Below are 22,709 nucleotides of genomic sequence, written 5' to 3'. Positions count from 1 at the left end.
AATTTCTAAAAGCGATGAAATACGTGTCTAATTATTTTGATTGAGAAGTCAATGCAAAACTTCAAGTTTCTAAGCTTAAGAGGTTCGGAGACAGGGCCATCTTATTAAAATACTTCCCACCCACTTCCCCGTCGAATTTCCCCTCCAAAAAGTCCTTCCATAGTGGTACCCTACATCACAAATCCTATGTACTGTCCAAATTTCAAGTTTCTAACTTAAGCGGTTTGAGCTGTACGAGGATCAGTTAGTCACTCACTCAGGACTTTCAGAACTTTGAATTTTATATAAAAGATTATTGTGTTTCAGGGATTTGAGCAATAGATTTATTTGTTGGCGCTGAATAATACCTTGCAGTAAATTTTAGTTTTGATATACATTTGAATGTTATTCTTCATGTTATTACTATTATACAAATTAATGCCAGGCCGTATTTAGGTAAGTGCTATTCTGAGCTCGAGCACAGGGCGGCAGAATTTAGCGGGCGGTAAAATTTTGGATTTTTTTTATAGATTCACAATAAGGTAATATTTAAAAGTAGCAACTCACAGAGTCCTGCACAAGCGCGAGAAAATAAGTTAATGTGTTTACTTCGCTCTAATTACAATAGTTACTAATTAGCTAGTTTATCTGATCATTTTTTTTAAAAAAGTCATTCTCTCCCACCCCCACCCCAAGGGGTGAGGATGAACTTAAACATCATGAAAACTGATACCGTTAAACTCAGCGAGCCGAAGACTATGAATTCAACACTAAAATCTGGCGTTTTCGATTACTTTTTAAATCTCGCCCCCTCCCCCCCTGAGGAGTAGAAGTTGAATTGGATTAAAACTGTCACTATTCATCTCAGCGACTCCAAAAACTATCAACTCAGCTCTAATATTGTCCTTTTCGGGTATTTTTAAAATGCCTCTATGTTATTCTTATGAGGACTTTGCATCCCCATATATTAGCTAAGGTGTGACCTAGGGACCTGGAACAGGTCATTTGAATCATTTTTCTGAGAGCTTTAACACACAGTAAAATTTCATGTTTCTCAATTTTCAAATTTTCGTATTAATACATATAAGAAAATGCATATAAGAGATTTTTTGCAAATACTTTGGGTAGTTTATTATTATTATTATTATTATTATTATTATTATTATTATTATTATTATTATTATTATTATTATTATTATTATTATTATTATTATTATTATTATTATTATTATTAAAGTAACCTACAATATATGAGAAAAGTAAATGCATACATAGGAGAAAACGGTTTCTTTGCAAATACTTTGGAAAGTGTTTTTCTTATTCGTTTGAGTAGCTCAAAAACTTATGAAAGAATCATCACTCACTGTGTAAACTAATTAATATAATGTTTTACATATAAAGTGTTATAAAATGCTTTTTACTAAACTCACTATAATCTTTAATTATGTGATAAGTTCAAAATAAATAATCTCAAAAGACTGTCTAGTTTTTTTTTTTAATTCCATATTTTACTATTACAATGTTAAGAGTAAATGTTTAAGAAATTCAGTCGAAATTCAAATGAAATTATGAAATAAAAGATGGGTAACGGATGATTAAGAATTAACAGGGTGCACTTTCACCGGATAATAAATTAAACCCTACCTGAATAAATTATATGCTAATAGTGAGAGAATGTGACAGCAATGGATGAGTGCTGAGTGGTTAAGCTCATTGCCGTCTAATCAATGGGTCCCGGATTCGATTTCCAGTGAGGACACAAGTGGTTCGAATCCCACGTTAAACTGTAGGTCCCGTCCTCAGTACGTCATCATCATTGCATGGAAGGCAATGACAAACTACTGTAGGTTCACCTTACCCAGGACCCTTGGATCAAAGACCTGCCTTCGGGCAGAACACCATATCACCACCATCATTGAGAGAACTTGTAATACCTAAACTGCTTCTCAACAAGAGCTGGCATGTCTGCAAAATCACGGCTGTTTCCTTCTTTGAGACATAAGTTTGTGCGGGGGGCGGCAAATTATTTAGAGCACAGGGGCGCACAATATATAAATACGGGCCTGCGAAACGCCCTTGGAGAGAAACGTCCTCACACCCAAACGCCCGAACACCGTAACGTCCTAGAGCCTCATAATAGTCTTTGGATCTAGACAATGAAATATCTCAAGGAATGTAATGTTAAGACCGTGGTTAATCAACTTCATTTGTGTTTATGTTAAGGTATAACATCAGAACGGATCCAGGATTTCCTGAGCGGAGTGAACAGCCCCAAAATTAAACATGACAGCATACATTTTCGGGAAATGTTGCTATTTTCACTGCTAGCTTCTCACTTTAGACAGTGTAACTTTACAACGAAGAGGGGGGGTGCACTCCCCTAAATCCGGCCCTGTGTACATACATACAGGCCCTGATTCAGGGTTTCCTGACGGGGGTGCACCAATAACAAGTGCACCACAAAACAACGAACAAATTACCATTCACATTGAAACTCTTCAAAGTGGTATGTGACAGCATTTACCCCTAACGACATTGATGCATAAAACGGAGGAGAAGAGTGTAGCAGTTTTCCTCTTTTTTGAGAAATATTTTATTGTTTTGCTTGGTGAATGCTTTTCCTTCAGCTTTCAGGAAATCGACTTAACTATTGCTTTTGCAAAACTCCTCTTTTTTTTAAGCCTCAAACGGAAAGGTGGCAGAAATTTTCGGAAAAAGTTGCTGTTTTCACTGTTAACTTCTCATTTTAGACTGTGTATATTTACATCGGAGGGGAGTGCACCTGTGCACCCCCTAAATCCGGAAATGAAAATGAAAAATGAAATCTTTGAGTTTTACGTCCCACGGTTATGCCGGTTAGGCTAAAGGAGACGGTGATGATGAGTAATGAATGAAATGGTGGAATGAAGAAAGTGGGAAGTGGACGGTGTTTGTCCACCACAAAGTTCACTTGGCGGGGACTGGGATCGAACCCGGGACCCCAAGTACCAGAGGTAAACACTCTACCACTGAGCCACCACGGCCCCTCCCTAAATCCGGCCATATATATATATATATATATATATATATATATATATATATATATATATATATATATATATATATATATATATATATATATATATATATATATATATATATATATATATATATTGTTATGCTGTGTTTTCTGAGATTGTTGTTATGTTGGTATACACTTTCTTTCGTGAAATCGTGTTTGAGATCACTCCTGCACTCTCCACCCAGTATGACAAAGTTGGTTCTGAGTCCAACTCCCTTTAAGCCTCAGTATTGAAACGTCTTTGGCTTACTGGTTCGAAGATGATGAGAAAGTGCACTAAAAGTCTCAATAATGGGGGGGGAGACTCGTATTTCAGAGGTAGAGCTTGTACTAGAAATCGAAACCCAGGTGACATATGAAGACTGTGAGCTGAATCTAGATAGGGAGGGATAGCTTGACTAAATTAAAGAGACCATTCCATTGTACGGTTTATTTATAAGAATAAAAAAAATAAAAATGAAAATACAAAAGAATCTCACAAATCGGTTACTTGGAATTACAACTTGATATTATTACTACATCACATTTATGGGCACAACCCCTTCATTACCAAATGGGTGCTAGAAGGTTTTATGCTAAGCCGCGATTTATTGAAAATAGTGAAATCGATAATCCGTACTCGCAACTTGCATTGGCCCAAAAGGAAAAGTGTTAATTCTTGAAGAGGGAATTTGGTCTCGTGTTGGAATTTAACTTCATATTTATCACTAAACAATCTCAAGGTGCTCATCCCGAGTCGAGGGGGGACTTAGAAAAATAATTACATACCTGATTTTACGACGAGCGTCCGGGTTAAAGGAGCGAAACACACTGGATGACTGCTGGGAAAAGAATCAAACGAGCTGGGCGACAGGCCTCGCTTATAAAGGCGACTTCGTTTCACGCATTTCTGCCAGTTCTGACGTCGCTCGAAAGCTACGTCACGAGCCTTGACGAGCTTGGAGAAGCTTCTTCACGCGCATGCTCAATAGTGGCCAAGACTTCTAGTATTTGTATGATTTTTCCCCCATCACGCCGAGGTTGAAGTATCTATTTTACATTTACATTTACATTTTTATTTCACGCTTAGCTCCAAATACATAATGTTTTTCATGTACTTATCGCTTGCGTGGTATTAACTAAATTTGCATCCGCGACCCGGCACTGTGATTTGAGTAAATCAAAGCCAGGGTCATACCACTATTACATGCGTGTGGGTTGGTGTCAATGAGGCATCAGATTGCTAATACAATCAAAGCCTCACCTGACTCCGTTCTCCGCTCTCCGTCCTCTCTTTTCCTTGCTGCACACACAATTTGAAAAGCGCGGGCGTCTCGCCCCATAATTTGAGTCCGGCTTAGGACTTCGAGGCATAACTGTGTAACAGTTATCCGCCGACCTCAGTAAAAAAAATAATAAAAATAATGTCGAAAGTTATCTTCCTAATAAAATAACCAAATACGAAAACGGTTAACCAAGGCAAGTTGCTGGGGTTTAAAGGGTTAATATAGAACGGGCCTTACGCAAGGCGCTATGGAACTAAAAACAAACTTTCCTGAGAGTTTGGAGATTATGAACGAATAAATTGCAAGAGAGCGGGATTGTAAGATTTCATGTGTTTTGACTATACTACGTTTAAATGCTACAACAGTTCCTCTAACAAAATAGTAGATTAAAGAACCATGTTTAGTATTACCATGTTTAGTACGAAGCTTTATGATTTGAAATTTGTAGGATGAAACCTTACAATCATGGTATCTTTCTACCCTATAATTACTAAGAGATTTCGTGTGAAATCAATCTAGTAGTAGAATTAAATACACTCAAAAACCAATAGCGTGAAGCGCTTTAAAGTTTGGCTGAGCTGACAATAAAATTACAAGAGCAGTTTTCCTCGTTTATAGTATAAACCAAATGGGAAACACATAATGATATAGAATAGTACACTCGATCGTTTTTGCCTTATTTCGTAAAATCTTGCGGGGTTGTGTCTTACAATTTGTGAACAAAATTCATTATGTTGTTTCAATATACCATTCATAATTAATAAAGCATAGGCGATACTCTACTTTCCTATAAATCAAGAATCAAGTGAATATTGAATATTTATGGCATATAAGGAAAATATAACTTGGGAAGTATTTGAGTACAATATTACATATCCTGTAATATATTTCTGGTAATCCAGAAGCGATTGCATACTAAATGCTTATATCGTCTATGTAATATAACTTGAATAATGAGCAACTAACGATTAATACACAATACTTAATAAATATTGTCAAGTGCGTCTATAACCATTTGATATTAAAACTGATCCTAATTTTATCGAAGAATATAACTAACATTATTAGCTAATAATTACTCTCTACATTGGTTGCAATAAGTGTAATATATCACAATCTTACTGCATAACTCTGTTCTGTACTAGTGATCAAAGTATATATATTTTTTTTATTAAATTCTACTCATTTTGGTTTCTTTTTTATTTGTTTTTTCTCATCCTATGTGGTATGCATCACGCCAGACACATTGACATTTACGTATGCTGGCAATATACCGACATTACAAACTGATTAGCGCACTTTAGTGCACCTAGGGATTAAATACAAACAACTCTAGATTTCTTTTCCATGAGAGGTTCTGTTAGCAAGGGGGAGACTGAATAGTTGAAGAGTTGACCCTATAGTTAGTGTGTTAGTTTATGCCCTAATGGCCTATGGTAATAACGGATACAAATTATAATATTCAGGGATGCAGTTACATTTACCACACTAGAGTACATGTTTTGCAGGGGACTGTATAAAGTTTCTTCATAATTAGGGGGGATGTTTGGCGGGTCTATAGGTTAGTATTGTTAGTATTCCTATTCTTATTATTATTAAAAGTAGTATTGGTATTAGCATTCGTATTTTATGTCTTTTTATTTAAATACAAAACGAAATCGAGAGGGCTTTCTTTGTGGGTACAAAGGAAATTTACGAAGTAAAGTTACCTCATGTTCCATCATGTTGGTGGTTCTTATTGTTTTATAGGATAGATTTTAAACACAAAAGTTAACCACAACATAAGCTATGGTTGAGCTAGAGGATTTATTTTTTTTAAAACACCGGAAGTATGTTCCGTTCTTTCTTTTACTTCAATTAACCTTGACTGATAACAACCATAGGATTCCGCTTGTGGTGAACTTTCCTGTTTTAAATTTTAAACACATAGTGTAAGTGATTTAGTTATTCGCAGAATAATTCTACTTAGAGACGAAATACATGGTGACATGTATATATCCTGTTGTTGAGCAACAGTTGAATCCAGATATGATTAAATTCAATGTGCAATGGATAATTTAATAAAATACTTCCTTGTATTTTTTGCTTCGGTTTTTGCCAAAAGATAAATATACAGAGGTTCCAAAAATTACAGTCTTTAACGTAGTGGAATGAGAATGTGGAGGGTCGATTACCATACTCACATATAGGCTTTTTTTGATTGTCTGAAACGAATCTTTTGCTTACATTTGATCAAATAATAGGAATTTAAATTACTTATTCAGACAATAACTTTCCATGGTTTTTGGTACATTAGACCGTAGTTATCACAATGAAATTGAGTTATTTCATATATTGAGAAAGTTTTAAAGTCTCTTGACGTTGCTTGTTTGGTTATCATTACAATCTTCTTATGATTTGTCACAACGCTGATTTGAAAGAGTTTTTATTCCTTTTACTTTGAGTATTATCACTTGTCCAAATTTTGTGCTTGTACTGGTACGAGAAGAGTTTTTCACCTGTAAGCAATGAACTGATGTAGGTAAATGGGAGTCTGTCCGTAGATAAAAGAGATTTCCTTGTCACTGCAGAAGTTTATAAATTTTGTGGCACAGAGAAAGTTCTGTATCCGGATGGAAGTTCAGATTTTAGATAACTGTTGTCCACTAATAAACAGTGATGGATCGAACAATAACAATAATCGATTTCCATATCGTCCCTCTGGATCAGCCCTGGAAGGGGCCGACAGGCTGTGATCTGGATCCTTGGGTATCTCCAGATACTAGGACTGTGGGGGGGCTTACTCTAGGCATCACACTGGGAAGACAATGGATAGAGATCTGCAATCAAAGAGACTATTAGACTACATTATCATTAATGCTTTACATAATAACCTTGGCTTATGCAGAGTACTTGTTATATAGGATGGTCCACTGTATCTTTCTAGTAATTGTTCGTTATGTTTTTTTTTCAAACCGAAGCTGACCACACATCAGTTTAGGAAAGGTATAGTGATCGATGGAACCTGCGAAGGTTACCAATATTGAAGCTCTCTGAAAGTGAGAATCGAATAAGAAAATGGTTTCATCCAGATGTCCTGAGGGTGCTGTCCACACATTATTGTTAGAATGCCTCTTGTGTTCAAGCTGTGACTGTGTGTGAAGATAAAGATAACATCATGGTAGAACAAGTTCTTCACAAGATGATTGATACCTAACTTGGTTTGTTTCTTCGTGAGTGGAATAATAATGATGGAGGAAAGTGGATTATCAAAATATACTTTTCATTTACTGGAGTGATTAATGGGTGATGAGTGATATGGTGAGTAAATCCAAGGTACTTTTCAAGATGGGCAATACCTTGTTTGTTATTAACACATCGGGACATACATTGCCTTATTGACATACATTTGCCGTATATTTTGTTTTCAGATGTAGTCAGGTTGAGGAATAGAGTGTTAAGAGGAAGTTTGAATTGAGTCAGCGTGGCGGAAGTTAGCTAATTATACAGCTTGGTATAATGATATGTGGCTTGTAAATTATCAGCTCAACTGACGAATGTTCGGAGAGAGGGGAAAAAGGTGGTTCTTGCATCGCATCTGAGAGAAAATATCTAGTATACTGTTACAGACGCCGGCTTCAGACCAGGAACATCTTAACATTGTCAGATAAGTATATTTGCATTTATTTCTAAAATTAGAGGCTAGGAGTGGTAGGAGTGGTCAGTCGTTTGGCTTGCTATGCATGAGTACAAAAAGTGTGTTGTATACGGTATTTTATACCTTGAAATGTTACCATTATCTACGTTTTTCTTTAAATTTTAAGTCTAACAGAGATAAAACTTAACGATTTGATGCAATGCTTTTTAAGTAACTTCGTGAACCATAGGACTAATAACAGATCTTAGATTCAACAAGATTTAATTAAATTTCTTTATACCTTTGCAAGTATGCCAGTTAGGAGAATTAGTTAGAAAGTATCTTCAAAATTTATGGCAATTAATTGAACTAAAAATTTAAGACAAACTCAAGCAAACTGATATAAATTTTAAACATGTAATGTTTCATAATTGAAATTCATTTCTAGTTTTACGCTTTATTACAACTTGTGTACCTGTAGTGTTCAAGATAAGACGTATCTCACAATAGGGCATAACAAGCATTGAGAACTTCTCAGTTAACGTGTATATTTTTTTCACAATTGTATGCTGATTTCCCTTTTTTTTCAAAATAGTGTCTCACTAAATCCTTGATGATATGTTGTCTCAATTGTTATAGATTTCTTGAATTAATACTGTAGGGTTTTGAGCTTTGTTGCAACGTTGTATAGTTAATTATTGACAAATTAGGCCCTCAGAGGAGGCAGTCTTATCTTGTGCACATTATGATTTGTTCATTATATTTGCATACTTTTGTAGGTAGCTTAGTAAGAATAACAAAGGAAAATGTCAAATTTCTTTTTCGAAGTAAATTGATAATCAAGTGACTAAAAATTATTAACTTTTAACAAAACATAAACAGGAAAATGAATACTCAGTTATCTCCAATGCGCAGTGTGTTTTCACTTCTTTCACCTGGGCAGGCATCTGCGGAAAGGTTTCTGAAATGAAAGTTCTGAAACGAAAAATTCTCACACACAAAATATAGTATTATAGATTGAACCCAGGGACTCGAATATGTTCGTAGTGTCCCGACTACTTATTAGTCGAAATTTAAAGAACTTGGTAGTTAAAACTTTACTGGATTTAATTAATAGTTACATTTATCTAATTTCTACTCTATGCTAATTATTAGGTATAATAACAAACGAGTTTAAATAAGTTCTTAACTTTGTGGTTCATATTTTTCAGCTTGTTGGGGTATACGTATCATCTTTTGCTCGAAGAACGCAAAGGAAAGAGAAGGAAAGACTTACGTTTCCAAAGACAATGTGGGGAGGTCTCCTGTTACGGGGTAAGTACTATCTTCCTGAGTGGTTAGTGTATTATCCTAGAAGCATACATTTTCAATGACTTCACTTCAAGTTACCAATGTGTTTAGCTGTTGAGTGTTAACATAGTTTAGTTCTGAACCCTAGTGGGCAACGAAGTCGAAGTTCATATCCTGGGAGTATCCCATACCGATTTTTATTATCACTGAATTTAGTGAAAGCCACAACGAAAGATAGTGACCAAAGTTGTAGTTGAACAGTGATTATAAGAAGTGTGTTTTGCCTTACCTGTGAATTTAGTAAGTGGTTCCCTAAGGAAAGACAAAAAAACGATGTTTACTATAGTTTGGAGTGTGTTACGCATACAGAAAGTGCGTGAGATGATATGTGGTAAACTAGCTTTTCTATTGAAAGTATTTGATTCTACTTACTTTCACATAACCAACTCGAATATAAACTTGAGCTCGTTCGGAGCGATAATTTAGATATAGGATAAAAGAAATGATCCATCGGGGGATCGAACCAGAGGTCGTTAAGAACCAATTGCTCAACCGAGACTACGGTGTATTCCAGTCGTGATGATCTGTTTGGCAACATTAATAATATTATTCATTTCGTTGTAATTTCATTTCCCTATTTTTTTCTTTATTTATCTATTTTCCCGTTATAAATGTTGGTGTGTTCTTCGATGTTGACGCTACGCGCAACATCCTGCGTCCTTGTTAGCAGCTGTAGCAGCTGGGTTCACTTCTGTAACCTGATATGAGGCGATTTGCTTTTAGTTTTAATGCAGAATGAAAGACGGGTTTTGAGGAAGTATTCACGGACATTTTATATTCGATTAACTTTTAAGTTTCGAAAGAGTACTACTTTTGTTTGTGTGAGCTCCTTCGTGGCTAAGCGGTTAGCGTACGCGCCTTTGGCGTGGGAGACCCGGGTTCGATTCCCGGCGGGAGCTCATGTGGTTCGGATTCCACGTTAATCAGTAGGTCCACGTCTCATATAGCCTCGCTGCTGAACGGGACGCTAAACTAAAATCAACTCAACTCAACTTTTGTTTGTTTATCTTGACAATTTATTTCACTTAAAATTATAATTACCGTCACGTTCTTATATTTATATCCTAAAGTTCGTGTGCGCCGTGCGCTGTGGTGACGCAGTGTTTTCCACCTATTAACCAGGGCCGCTTATGGAGGGGGCCAACAAATTTTGAAAGTCTCATGACTTGTAGTTTTTAAATCTTTTATTTGGTATACTCATAAGTTTTATTCTGACTCAAATTAAGTTATTTTATACCAGATTCATTAAAAACAAGTTGACAGAGCTCGAGTGTCCTTAATATGTCATGTAAATTATGAAGGATTCTATTATTCGAGTATTGATTCTCTTCCAATGTTTTATTATTATTATTATTATTATTATTATTATTATTATTATTATTATTATTGTTGTTGTTGTTATTTTAATGTACCAGTGATAGCGTGATTTAGTACCACTCTGCGTTGTAATATCAGCGTTGCGTGCCCCTTTAATCAAACCAAGCCAAGATATTAACTTGTATGAAGGCAGTTACACAGGGATGATTGAAAAACACGAGTATAGTGGGGTAGTGGTAGGACACCATCTGGGAAGTTACTATAGCCCACAATGATGTTAGTTTTGTAACCGTTACTTACATAACATGTCGATAGTAATATAATCAAGGTAGTATTAGAATAAGCGGGTTCTACCCCATTACCCAATGATGGGAGGACATAAAAAACGGGGGGCTCGATCTACCCCCAATGTTCTTACGAGATACATATGGTAGCCTTAACACTAACCTAAGTTTAGCTTGCCACAATGAAATAATGATACAATATGATACTATCTAGCATTTTGATAAATATTATTAATGCCCTTATAATTGAAAACATTATTCTAGAATGAGCATCACTGTTAATACTTGATCATAATTCAACATGAACTGAACATAACTAAAGGTAATGTAATCTTACTGACTAAATGTAGAGAAGTATAGTACACCGGTAGCTATTTACATTCTTTAAAAAAATGAATGGCCGATTTGATAAATATTATTAATGCCCTTATAATTGAAAACATTATTCTAGAATGAGCATTACTGTTAATACTTGATCATAATTCAACATGAACTGAACATAACTAAAGGTAATGTAATCTTACTGACTAAAGGTAGCGAAGTATAGTACACCGGTAGCTATTTACATTCTTTAAAAAAATGAATGGCCGAAACATATATAATTGTAAATGCATTATGTACAATATGCGCAGTATGCTAGTACATTGCCGTAGCTTGCCAATAGATTGGTCATTGCTAAGAGATTGGTAATTTTACAGCAGCATAAGGTCACTTGTGTTCACCCAGAAGGGTCGCAGGAAAATTTCACGTATATGCATGGGGTGTTCACAGCAGCAGCAGAAAACATGTCAAAGTCTAAGGCGTATTTCTCCTTATTTTGTTTTTATTTTATTTTATTTTTTTAAAATTTAATCAATACGCTTCCCACCCGAACTACGCGAAAAAAAAATAAAAAAAATAATAATCGCTAACTAAGTTCAAAGAAAAACAAACGGAGCAAGGCATGTAATTGTCTGGTGGGGAGAATCAAGCTCCCACTCTTTTTTTACACGGGTAGATAACCCAGGTCAAAAGAAAGTGGCAGGTAAACATTAACGCGTTTATCATAAATAGGAGTAAGTTTGTACCTGAGCAACAAAAACAAGCAATATTGACTTTGCTTTATTTTCCAGGTTAATGCATTCCTAGACACGAAGAGGGAGAGCGGCGAGTTTCTTGAGAGAAAGAAATAAAATAATCAGGCGTCGGCAACGGATGGATCCCTATAATGTGAATGAGGAGTTTGCAGCTGCAACGACGTATACTTAAAGTCTGATTTGAGTATATTTTATACAGGGAGCTACGCATGTATGTATAAATGTTCGGATCACTAATAATTTCTCTTTTCAGCTATGTCAACTCTTGTTTTCCTTATATGTTCTCTGTGTTTGTCAGCATATTGGGAGTCTTATAGGAGAAGAAGAAGGGTAACTCATTCGTGGCCGGCCACATTCACACAAACAACAAAAATAATTCACCCCAATATGTTGGCAAACCATTCATTTAGGTATCAACTCGACTTAACTTTTCCTATGACGGGTCTTGGTATGGTAGGTATGGTAGGTTTGGTAGGTTTGGTAGGTTTGGTAGGGCCCTGATTCTAAAAATGACTTATTTGATCCTCAGATCAGTTTTTAGCGCCGCCGACTAGGATGAGTGCCTTTTACCCATGGCCTACTAATGCCTTTTACAGCATCGAAGGGAGAGGGGGATGGATTCCAGGAAGTAACTTTTTTGATTCTGATTCTCGAAGAATATACTATATTTTTTTCACATTTTTACTGGTTGTAAAAGATCTTTTTCGTTGTATGTATACCTTCAGGCTCTATCTATAGCCCTGTATGCACATGTTTCAGTATGCCAGAGGTCATGCTTAACTACGTGTACTCCAATTTGTAGGGGTCTATACGATATATGAGATATTCGACACACTCAATAAATAATAAACATCCAATTTTTCCTTTTTTGTATGGTATAAATCCGTCTAAATTGAGGCGACTAAACCTCATGGTCAACATATACGTTACGTTTAACATTCCTCGTCCTCACTATCGCTAGAAACTTCCAGCTCGCGTGAGTTGTCTCGGGGGAAATACTTCTTTAACCTTTCAATGGTTACAATCTGAGTGTGGTTAGGGTTCGCTACTAATTCAATTTTACAGGCATTTGTGGGAGAAATACTCCTTAAGTAATACGGTCCCATAAACTTGGGTGTCAATTTAGGAGAAATATCCTTAGGTAGATAATCTCTACACAATACTAAGTCACCAACTTTTAGCTTAATAGATTGTCTAGTGCGATCAACTCGTAATTTAGTCTGCTGCTGTGCATGCGTCATAGCCTGCTGGGCTAACTTACGGATTAACTTTAGTTGTTTCTGATGTTCCTGTATTTTCGTGAATTGATACTGGGTGTCCAACTGAGTGAGAAATCTTGCCTTTTGACCAAAGACAATCTCGTATGGGGAGTATTTTCTAATAGGGGAGGTTGATATATTATAAGCATATGCACACAATCGGACATATTCCGCCCACTTAGTAGGCTGTTTAGCCGTGTACTTAGTTAGAAAATTTGCAATGACAGAGTTAAATTGCTCACACAGCCCGTTTGGTGACGGTTTGAATGCTGCAGTTCGAACATGTTTAATGTCAAATAAGTCATTTAGTTCGGCCATTATTGCTGATAAAAAATTCGTTCCTCTATCCGTCAATACATCTTTTGGGGGGACAAAACGCGTGATTAACTCGTCCAAGATGGCACTAGCCACTGTCGGAGCTTTCATGTTTCCCAGCGGTACTAATATTGCGAAATGGTTAAGATATTCTATCATAACCAGGATATAACTGTAGCCTGCACTACAATGTAGCGGGCCAAAAATATCCAAACTCCAACGGGAAAATAATTCCTCTTTTACAGGTAAAGGGTGGAGAAAACCTTGTTTCTTTTCTCAAGGGATGTTTACCCTCTGACATTCGTCACAAGAGCGAACATACTCCTTAACTATTTTCCCCATGTTAGGAAAGTAGTAACTTTCGTTCACTTTAGAGTAAGTGCGAGAAAATCCCGTATGGCCTCCACACAGCGGAGACGAATGGGCTTCTTGTAATATGTCGGGGATAGCCCTTTCCGGTATCACTAGTTTCTTATCTTTGTTCATGACTCGATATAAAACATCGTCAACTACAACATAGGGTTTTAGAGCACGATCAGTAGGGTTATCTTTCTTCTTTTGTATTAGTTCTCTAATTTTATCGTCCTCTTTTTGCATTGTTCTTATATCTATTTTGGGACATAACACTAGGTTGCACACGTCTGCACAGTCTTCTTCTTGACCAAATTTGGAGGGTAACTCATCCTTCAGCGGACACCTTGACAAAAAATCTGCGGTCACATTATTGCGGCCTTTTACGTGTTCAATCGTAAATTGATAAGGTTGTAAACGGATGGCCCAACGCATAAATCGAGAATTTAGCATCTTATTATTTCTTAGGTAACAGATGCCGTGAGCATCAGTCCGAACAATAAAGGGGCGATCTGCCAATAAAAAGTGGAAATGCAAAATTGTCTTAATAACTCCTAGCGCTTCAAGCTCAACCGTAGAGTAGTTGAGCTCTGCTGGAGTCAAAGATTTCGAAAAATAGGCTATTGGGTGTTCTTTATTATCTTCCTTAATTTGTGCGACGCATCCACTTATTCCGTCTCGACAGGCATCCGAATAGACTATGGCGTCCTGATTTGGATCAAAGTGTGCCAGGACTGGAGCAGATATAAGACAAGATTTCAAGGTATCCCATGCTTGTTTCTCGGTTTCTCCAAATTCGAATTTGGCGTTCTTTTTAGTCAATGAAATGAGTGGTTTTGCAATAGTAGAAAATCCTTGGACAAATGCTCTGTAAAATGAACAAAGTCCAATAAAACTACGTATTTCTTTGACTGTAGTGGGGTATGGTACCTTTGATATGGCTTCAGTTTTTGCGGGATCTACACAAATTCCTCGTCTACCGACGATGTGACCAAGCACCGAGGCTTCTTCGTAACCAAAGTAACATTTCTTAGGGTTGAGTTTTAAGTTGGCCTCCCGGAGTCGAGATAAAATAATTCTCGTTCTTTCTATTAGAGTTGGGAAGGAAGGACTAGGGCAAACCAAATCGTCTAAATAACAGATTACGTACTTCCACATAATGTCACCAAAGATAACATTCATCATGTTTTGAAAAAGGGCCGGGGCTGTGGTTAGGCCGAATGGTAGTCTCAAAAATTCGAATTTTCCCCGGCTGCAGATGAATGCAGTCTTCTCTATATTGCACGGACGGATGAGCAATTGGTGGTATCCATTTTGCATGTCCAAAGTATTTATGAATTTGGTCCCATTTAAGAAAGCTAGTACCTCATCTATGCGCGGCAGTGGCACATAATTTGGCCTTGAAATCCTATTGATTCCTCTAAAGTCGACACATATGCGCGGGGAGCCATCTTTTTTAGGTACTATCACAATTGGTGCCGAATATGGGCTCTTACTTTCCCGGATAATATTGCTGTCTAACAGTTTCTGGATCTCTTCTGCGACTATCTCTCTCTGTTTTGGTGTTTCTCTTTATGGAGGATGAGAAACAGGAATATCTGTGATGACCTCTAAGGGGCACATAAACTTATCGGTAGCCGCAGTAAGACGAGACTTGTCCCAGGCTACAACATCCCTAAATTCCATCAATAAGTCTAGTAACTGGTCTCTTTCTTCTGGGTTTAAGTTTGGACCAATATTTAATACTTGAGCTAATTCTTCCTTTGTTTTGGGGACTTTCTGGGGTTGTTCAGAGACTTCCACGTCGTCTGTTTCATCTTTGTTAGTAAGGTGTACGATCTGATTAACGGCCTGTACGTCATTGTCCGTCTCGTCATTTAAGGACTCGACCTGGGGAACAAGTTTCCCTAAATAAAGGTTTTTAGACAAAGATCTGGTTCGATCTGAACTACAAAAAATAGTCAGAGTAATATTTCCATTGTCAGTAAAAACTGGACCTCTGGGGATCAAACAGGAGTGCCAATATCGAATTCCTTTGGCAGTAAGAATTCCCAAATATGCACGTTCCCGGTTGGTGCGGTAATTTCTATGTCATACGAAGCCTTGGACGGCACGCGGACATTTGCTGGGAGGTGCACTTTATAGGCAGTGTCCGGATAGATATCAACAATTTCATCGCTTAACCCCAAGGGGTTTGGCACGACCTCTTTCTTACTATGATCCTGAGCAAAACTCTCTAGGTCAGAAAGAGTTGCTGGATCATTTACACTTCCTTGCGTTGTCAAAGGTTTTTCTAATGTTTCTAACTGTCCTCTATTTGATTGGTCCTCTACAGGCTCATAAGGCGCCTGTGAAGCCAGGGGTGGCTTTACAGAGTGTTGGTTCTTCTTGCTATATTTTGTCGCATAAAACGCTTTCTTTTTCTTTCTGGGAATAATCTCTGTTATCGAACTTTCTGTAGAACTAGCTACCAAAGTTCCACTAGGGCCTGGTTGAGGGTCAAGGCTGCATAGGGTCTTTTCCTCTTTTTCTAAGTCAGGCGAATTGGTAGGTTCCAGCTCAGGAGCACTGGAAGATACCTTGCTTTTCTTAGTTCGTTTACGTCTTGCCTTTTTACTCCTATTAACTTTTCCAATCATTCTACTCGTATTCTCCGAGGGAAATTTTGTAGTTTCCCTGGAACACACGAATACTCGAGATGTAATTTCTTTAGCAGGGAGTCTTTGTCTTTTATCAGCTACACTAGCGACGGGATTTATGGGATTTCCGGTGACCAATTTTGGAGACGGATCCTTACTCCTAAGTGGGAGGTTCCGTTTCCTGTAAGTTGGTTTGTTTCTATGAGGGGGGATAGAGAAAGCCGTTTGTCTAGCATTATCGTTCTGTATTGATTGGGAATCGTTAAACGATCTTTTTCCTACTGACGGTGAGTATCGTTCAACATGTGTTAAGTCTAAGGTATGAATCACACCTTGACGATGCCCATATGTACCTTTTGGGATTGTAAACCATAGGTCTTCAACATGATTCCCGTCTTTATCTGCTAGCTCCAAGTATTTGGAATGAATGGTTGTGGCATACTTGTGCAAAAAATCTATCCCTAAAATGACATCATAGGCGCAAAACTGTGGGTCAACTATAGCTACGTCTAGAAATCTTCGTTTGGTTGTTTTCAAGTGATCCTTGAAACAACAAGCTATTCTCACCACAGGAATGTAATCTGTGGGCTGGGCACCTACGCCACGAAGTTTTACATAACCCTTCAATCTCTCAGTTAGTGGGAATCTTGGGGGTAAGAGGGTTTTCGAAGCCAGCGAAATTTCTGAGCCTGTGTCAATAAGAGCTTGCGCCAAGCGGTCTCCTATTTTTATCTTGACTGTACAAAGCTGCGCTGGCCATGGCCAAAGCCATAGGTATTTTGGTGAGTGTTCCTATATATTTTGTAACCCGGTTCTGCTACTACTTCGTCTGAGTAACAAGAGCTAATCTGTACAAATCCAGGTTGGTGTTGTTCTTTAATGCTTGACCAGTCCAAGCGGTCATTTTCCCATATTACGTCATAACTCATCCTCTGACTAACTAATCTTTGTGCTGTGTGAAGTTTTCTAAGATATTGCAGGCACTGTGCGAGATTATCACAATCATCCACTTCAAGCATCAGCTTATTTAGGATGTCAGGTAACAAACTCATTCAAGTTTACTCATCAATTCACTTTCATTAACACAACCTCGTAAGAATTTCTAATCCTTTATTAACTTATAAATGAACGCCAAAGTACTCTCATTGGCTTGTTGTTTTCTTGTATCAAAGTCGTATTCTAATCTTGCAGTATACTCAATACTAGGAAATGCCTTTTTAAGTTTTTCCTTCATCTCGTTATAGTTTAAAGGTGAAAGGTTTGCTAGGTCTACTAAATAGGAGGAGAGAGCTTCCCCTTTTAGACAATAAGGGAGGTAATTTACTATCTCTGGGGTTGACCATTCGTATATGCTAGCCACTAATTCATATTCTTGCAGAAAAATTTCCACACACTCATGTCTATTACCAGAGAAGGAAGGAATTTCAACATTTGGATAGATCTTAAATGCTTGTGGTTTAGCACTAATAGTAGAATTTTGATTGTCACCCTCGGAAGGAGGGTTGCTAACCTTGCCTGTTACAACAGTATCTGTAAATTTAGGTTTCTCAAAACTATATGGTATAGATGGCTCGGTAGCCGGACTAGTTTTAATTTCTTGCTCAGATTTTAAATTAATACGAGGCTTATCCTCAGGATCTAATTTTAAAAAGGGCGAAAATTTTGATTTCTGCTTGTCAGAGGTCTTATCTTCACTTGATGAATGTGAAAAGGGCTTATCTTTCAGATCTAAGGACCTGTCTAAAGAAGCCGAGGTGTTGAAATTTTCAGAAACGGACCTATAGTCGGTATCAGTTACACTTCTATTTTCTAACTCGGAGGTTTGTTCTGGACTAAATTCTGATGTATAAGATCTATCTTGTTCGCTAAGTACTGATTTTTCTGACTTTTCCCCTTCGCTAAACTCTAATTTCTCCACTGGGGTCGTGGGTGTAACTACGCTACTGGGTGGCGAAACAAACACTATCTGTAAGGGATCTAACTTTTCCTTTTGTTGGTACTTTTTCATTTCTTTGGTCGCAGGTGATTCACCAGTTTCATTATAGGAACTAACTTTAGAACTAGCACTAGCTGAAGGTTGTAAACCAATATTCTTAACACTATCAGTTAGTTTGTGAAATTCACTTTGAGTTGGAGAGGTTGAGGGATCGGCGCTATTTTCTACTTCATCTAAACAAATTACTGACTCACCAAATTCCGCGTAATCAAATATTTTACCAATGTTTTCGTTTATTCTACTCTCAGACCAGGAATCGTTGTCTTCTTCTTCTTTTTCAATTTGCTTTTGGTGGTCGAAATAAATTGAGGGAAAAGTATCATCACTTTTCTTCTCATCGTCTAACATTCTCTCAACTAGAGCAGGGGCGACGAGGTCATTTCTCTCGTCAGCGTCCTCTGTGGGAGGGTCTTGGTTCGCTGTTCGGAGAGTAGAAACCGTAGGAGGATCCCAATGGTCATATCGGAGTTCTTCTTCGGAGTTCCATGAAGGTTTTGACTCATCCTCCAGGGATGACGCAGGAGTAGGGCTGTTCCGATAATCGAGTAATCGATAACAATTCGATAACATTTCAAAACCGTTTCATCGATAAAGAATTTTAATTTTATCGAATTATCGAACTTTCGAGACTCCCGAAATGTTCGAGACTCTCGAAATGATCGGGACTCCCGAAATGTTCGGGACTCTCGAAGTGTTCGAGGCACTCGAAATGTAAGAAACATTAAACAACTTCGAGACACTCGAACTGTTCGAGAATCTCGAATTGTTTGAAAGCAGCAAATACAGAAATATATCAATATGATCGCATTTGTCGAGTCGCTTGAATATTTAGAAAAGTTCGGGATTATCAGAGTGTTCGAAAGAAACGATGTATTCGAGGTTATCATAGTTGTATATAATACGTATTACATATATGCAGAGTGTTCATTTTATAACTTCTCTCCTTAGCAATGTAGTGAAGGAAAAGTTTTTTCCCCACAGATCTGTACAAGGTTTAAGCAGTCTGTCAGAAGAGAGAAAGAGGAAGAGAAAACATGCATCACCCGAATGAAATCGGAATCCAAGACAACATTAGTCTACTAATAGTCACTTTGCCGATTGCGCCAATAACGGGGCAGGCAGGAAAATAATTTTACATATGATTTCGACAAATACAACTTTGCAATGACTTATCAGATGAAAAAAGTTGTTTGACTAGTTTCACTGCAAGAAGAAATCATTGGAGAGGTGAAGGAACCGAACTGTTCATCACTACTTTTGATAATACCCGAAACTTCGATAATACTCGAAATGTCGATAATACCCGAAACTTCGATAATACTCGAAATGTTGATAATACCCGAAACTTCGATAATACTCGAAATGTCGATAATACTCGAAATTTCGAGGGCCAACGATTTCTTGGCGTAAATATAGTCATTTAATTTCCTTTTAACCCTTGAAATAAACTAAAGACTCATTTTTTCGGAACCCCCTTACACGATTGGAAAGGAACTGGTTCCATCCTGTATTTCCTTGCTCAAATTGTATCCAATAGGTAGACTTTGAATTTGGATCAAAGGGAGAATGAAAACTGTGGTCATTGGTATGTCAAAACAGTACAACTTCAATGTCACCACCTGGATATACACCTTATTTCTTACCCCGTCACCACTCAACTCTATCTCCCACTGATCTTTAGAGACAAAAAAGAGTTTCTAAGAGTTTCCAAGAAAAATATTTAGAAACAGCTTGGCTTTATTTTATTATAGTACCAGAGGTCAGCTTCCAGAAGGTAAGGACAGCGCATGTGACATCTTGAGGAAAAAACACTCAGGTTCAGAGTGATATTTTCCATTATGAAGGGATTCTCACACCCCGAAAACGCAAACATTAAAAAAAATTAAAAAATAAAATAAAATAAAATAAAATAAAATAAAATAAAATAAAATAAAATAAAATAAAATAAAATAAAATAAAATAAACATCATTCGCGACCACTGCCTGACAACTAGCTGTTTAGTGATTTATTTATTTTTTTAAATACAGTACATGAAAAGTAGTAGTAGTAGTTTTTTTTTTTTAAATTAAGTCAGTATACTATGAATCGAATGTAGCGTATACCCACGTACTTCCAAAATTTTAGGTGGCTATACGATAGTTTCCAAAAGTTAAAGGTGGGTATACGCCGTATACCCGCATATACCCTCTATTACATCTCTGACTTAATATGTTATATGTGTGCATGTTTCTTTTTTTTCTTTTTTTTTTTTTTACATAGCGTAAATATGACAATTTTAAGTAACGAAATACAAACTTAATCATCAAAGTATTTTCGTTCACTCTCTATCACTTTAGCAAATAAGTCAGGTAGCTTGCGTAGACGATAAAGTTGTTGCAATTCTTGGTATTATCAATGTTTCCGAAGCGCTAGACAGAGGAGTTGTTAACTCGTGGATTAAATCTTATTTGCAAAATCGTGCTCAAGCTGTTGAACTATCATTTATGTCCAATACAGCTGAATCAGCAACTCATAAATCTAAATTTAAAACAATTTCTACCGGTGTTCCTCAGGGATCGATATTAGGACCCATATTATTTCTACTATATATAAATGATTTGCCAAATGGCGTAACATTAGCAAACACAACTATGTACGCAGATGACACGAGTCTACCTATAACAGGTACAAGTCATGATATTACCTGTGATAAAATTGACAAGACAACCCGTAGTTTAGAAAACTGGTTTGCCCAAAACAAACTAAAATTAAACATAGACAAATTTATAGCACTAAATTTTCATCACATTCAAAATAAGCATTGTCTAGAAACTGATATAATGTTAAATAATCAAAAATAATGTATTCAAACTCAACTAAATTTCTGGGAGTTTGGGAAACACATAAATCTTTCCTGGGAAGCACATATATTTTCACTAGCACAAAAGCTCAATAAACTGCTCTATGCATTAAAATCAATCAAACATGTTTTAAAACTAGATATGATTCGTAACTTGTATTTCGGACTCTTTCAGTCTTTACTTTCATACATCATATCTTCTGGGGAAACTCCCAAAAAAGTAATATGTTGTTCATAATTCAGAAAAGGGTTTTAAGAATTATGACTGGGGCCAAAATAAACGACTTGTGTAGGCCAATATTTAAGGAACTTGAAATATTGCCTTTCCCTCGCTATACGTATTTGGTATGTTACTGTTTGTTAAAACCAACATTGAGGTATATAACGCACCAACAACCCATAAACAAGATACCAGGCGTAAGGATAAAATTCCCAGCAAACAGCACTGCACTAAATTATACGAAAGAGATCCAACGTATATGGGTACCATGCTATATAATAAGCTGCCTCTATATCTTCGAAAGACAGAACAAAGAGGAGAACTTAAGCGATTATTGAAAATCTACCTATTACAACACTGCTTTTATTCCGTGGATGAATTCCTAGGTGTGTAAATGAATTTGATTAGTGGCAGTATTTAAAATGTCTATTTTTTGTTTCTTTTATGTAGTAGACGTAGCGTAGTATTTTAATTAATTCGTATGTATAGAGCTCCTCCGTGGCTAAGCGATTAGCGTACGCGCCTTTGGCGTGGGAGACCCGGGTTCGATTCCCGGCGGAAGTTCATGTGTTTCGGATTCCACGTTAATCAGTAGATCCACGTCTCATATGACCTCGCTGCTGAACGGGACGTTAAACTTAAAATCAACTCAACTCAATTCGTATGTATATGTTAGAACTATGTATGCTTATGTATTTTTATACCCTGACGAGTCTTATTCATACGCACGAATTCGTGCAATATGTATGATCATAAAGACGAAATAAAATGAATATGAATATGAATATGAAAAAAATATGTGATAATCTGATCAGGCGAATATGCCGCATATAAAAGAATTTCCCAACTCAGGTTAAGGATTGTTTTTTTGTTGACAAGGCGACATGTGGAAGAAAGTATGCCTTTTGTGTTCCTTGGCCAATATAAGGTTGTTTCTCCTCGATTTTTCGCTTAAACGGATTTTTTTTTTTTTTTTTTTTTTGCACCGTTCAGCTTTGATACTTTTACCAGGCTTCAGTAATTCGTAATAGAGCACTCCCTTAATATCGCACCAGATCAACAACACTTTATTATTATTATTATTATTATTATTATTATTATTATTATTATTATTATTATTATTATTATTATTATTATTATT

Source organism: Thermobia domestica, chromosome 18, assembly GCF_964235325.1.
Source record: "Thermobia domestica chromosome 18, izTheDome1.hap1.1, whole genome shotgun sequence".
NCBI lineage: Eukaryota > Metazoa > Arthropoda > Insecta > Zygentoma > Lepismatidae > Thermobia > Thermobia domestica.
The sequence above is the reverse complement of the archived record's forward strand: the minus strand, read 5'-3'. Positions refer to the sequence as shown.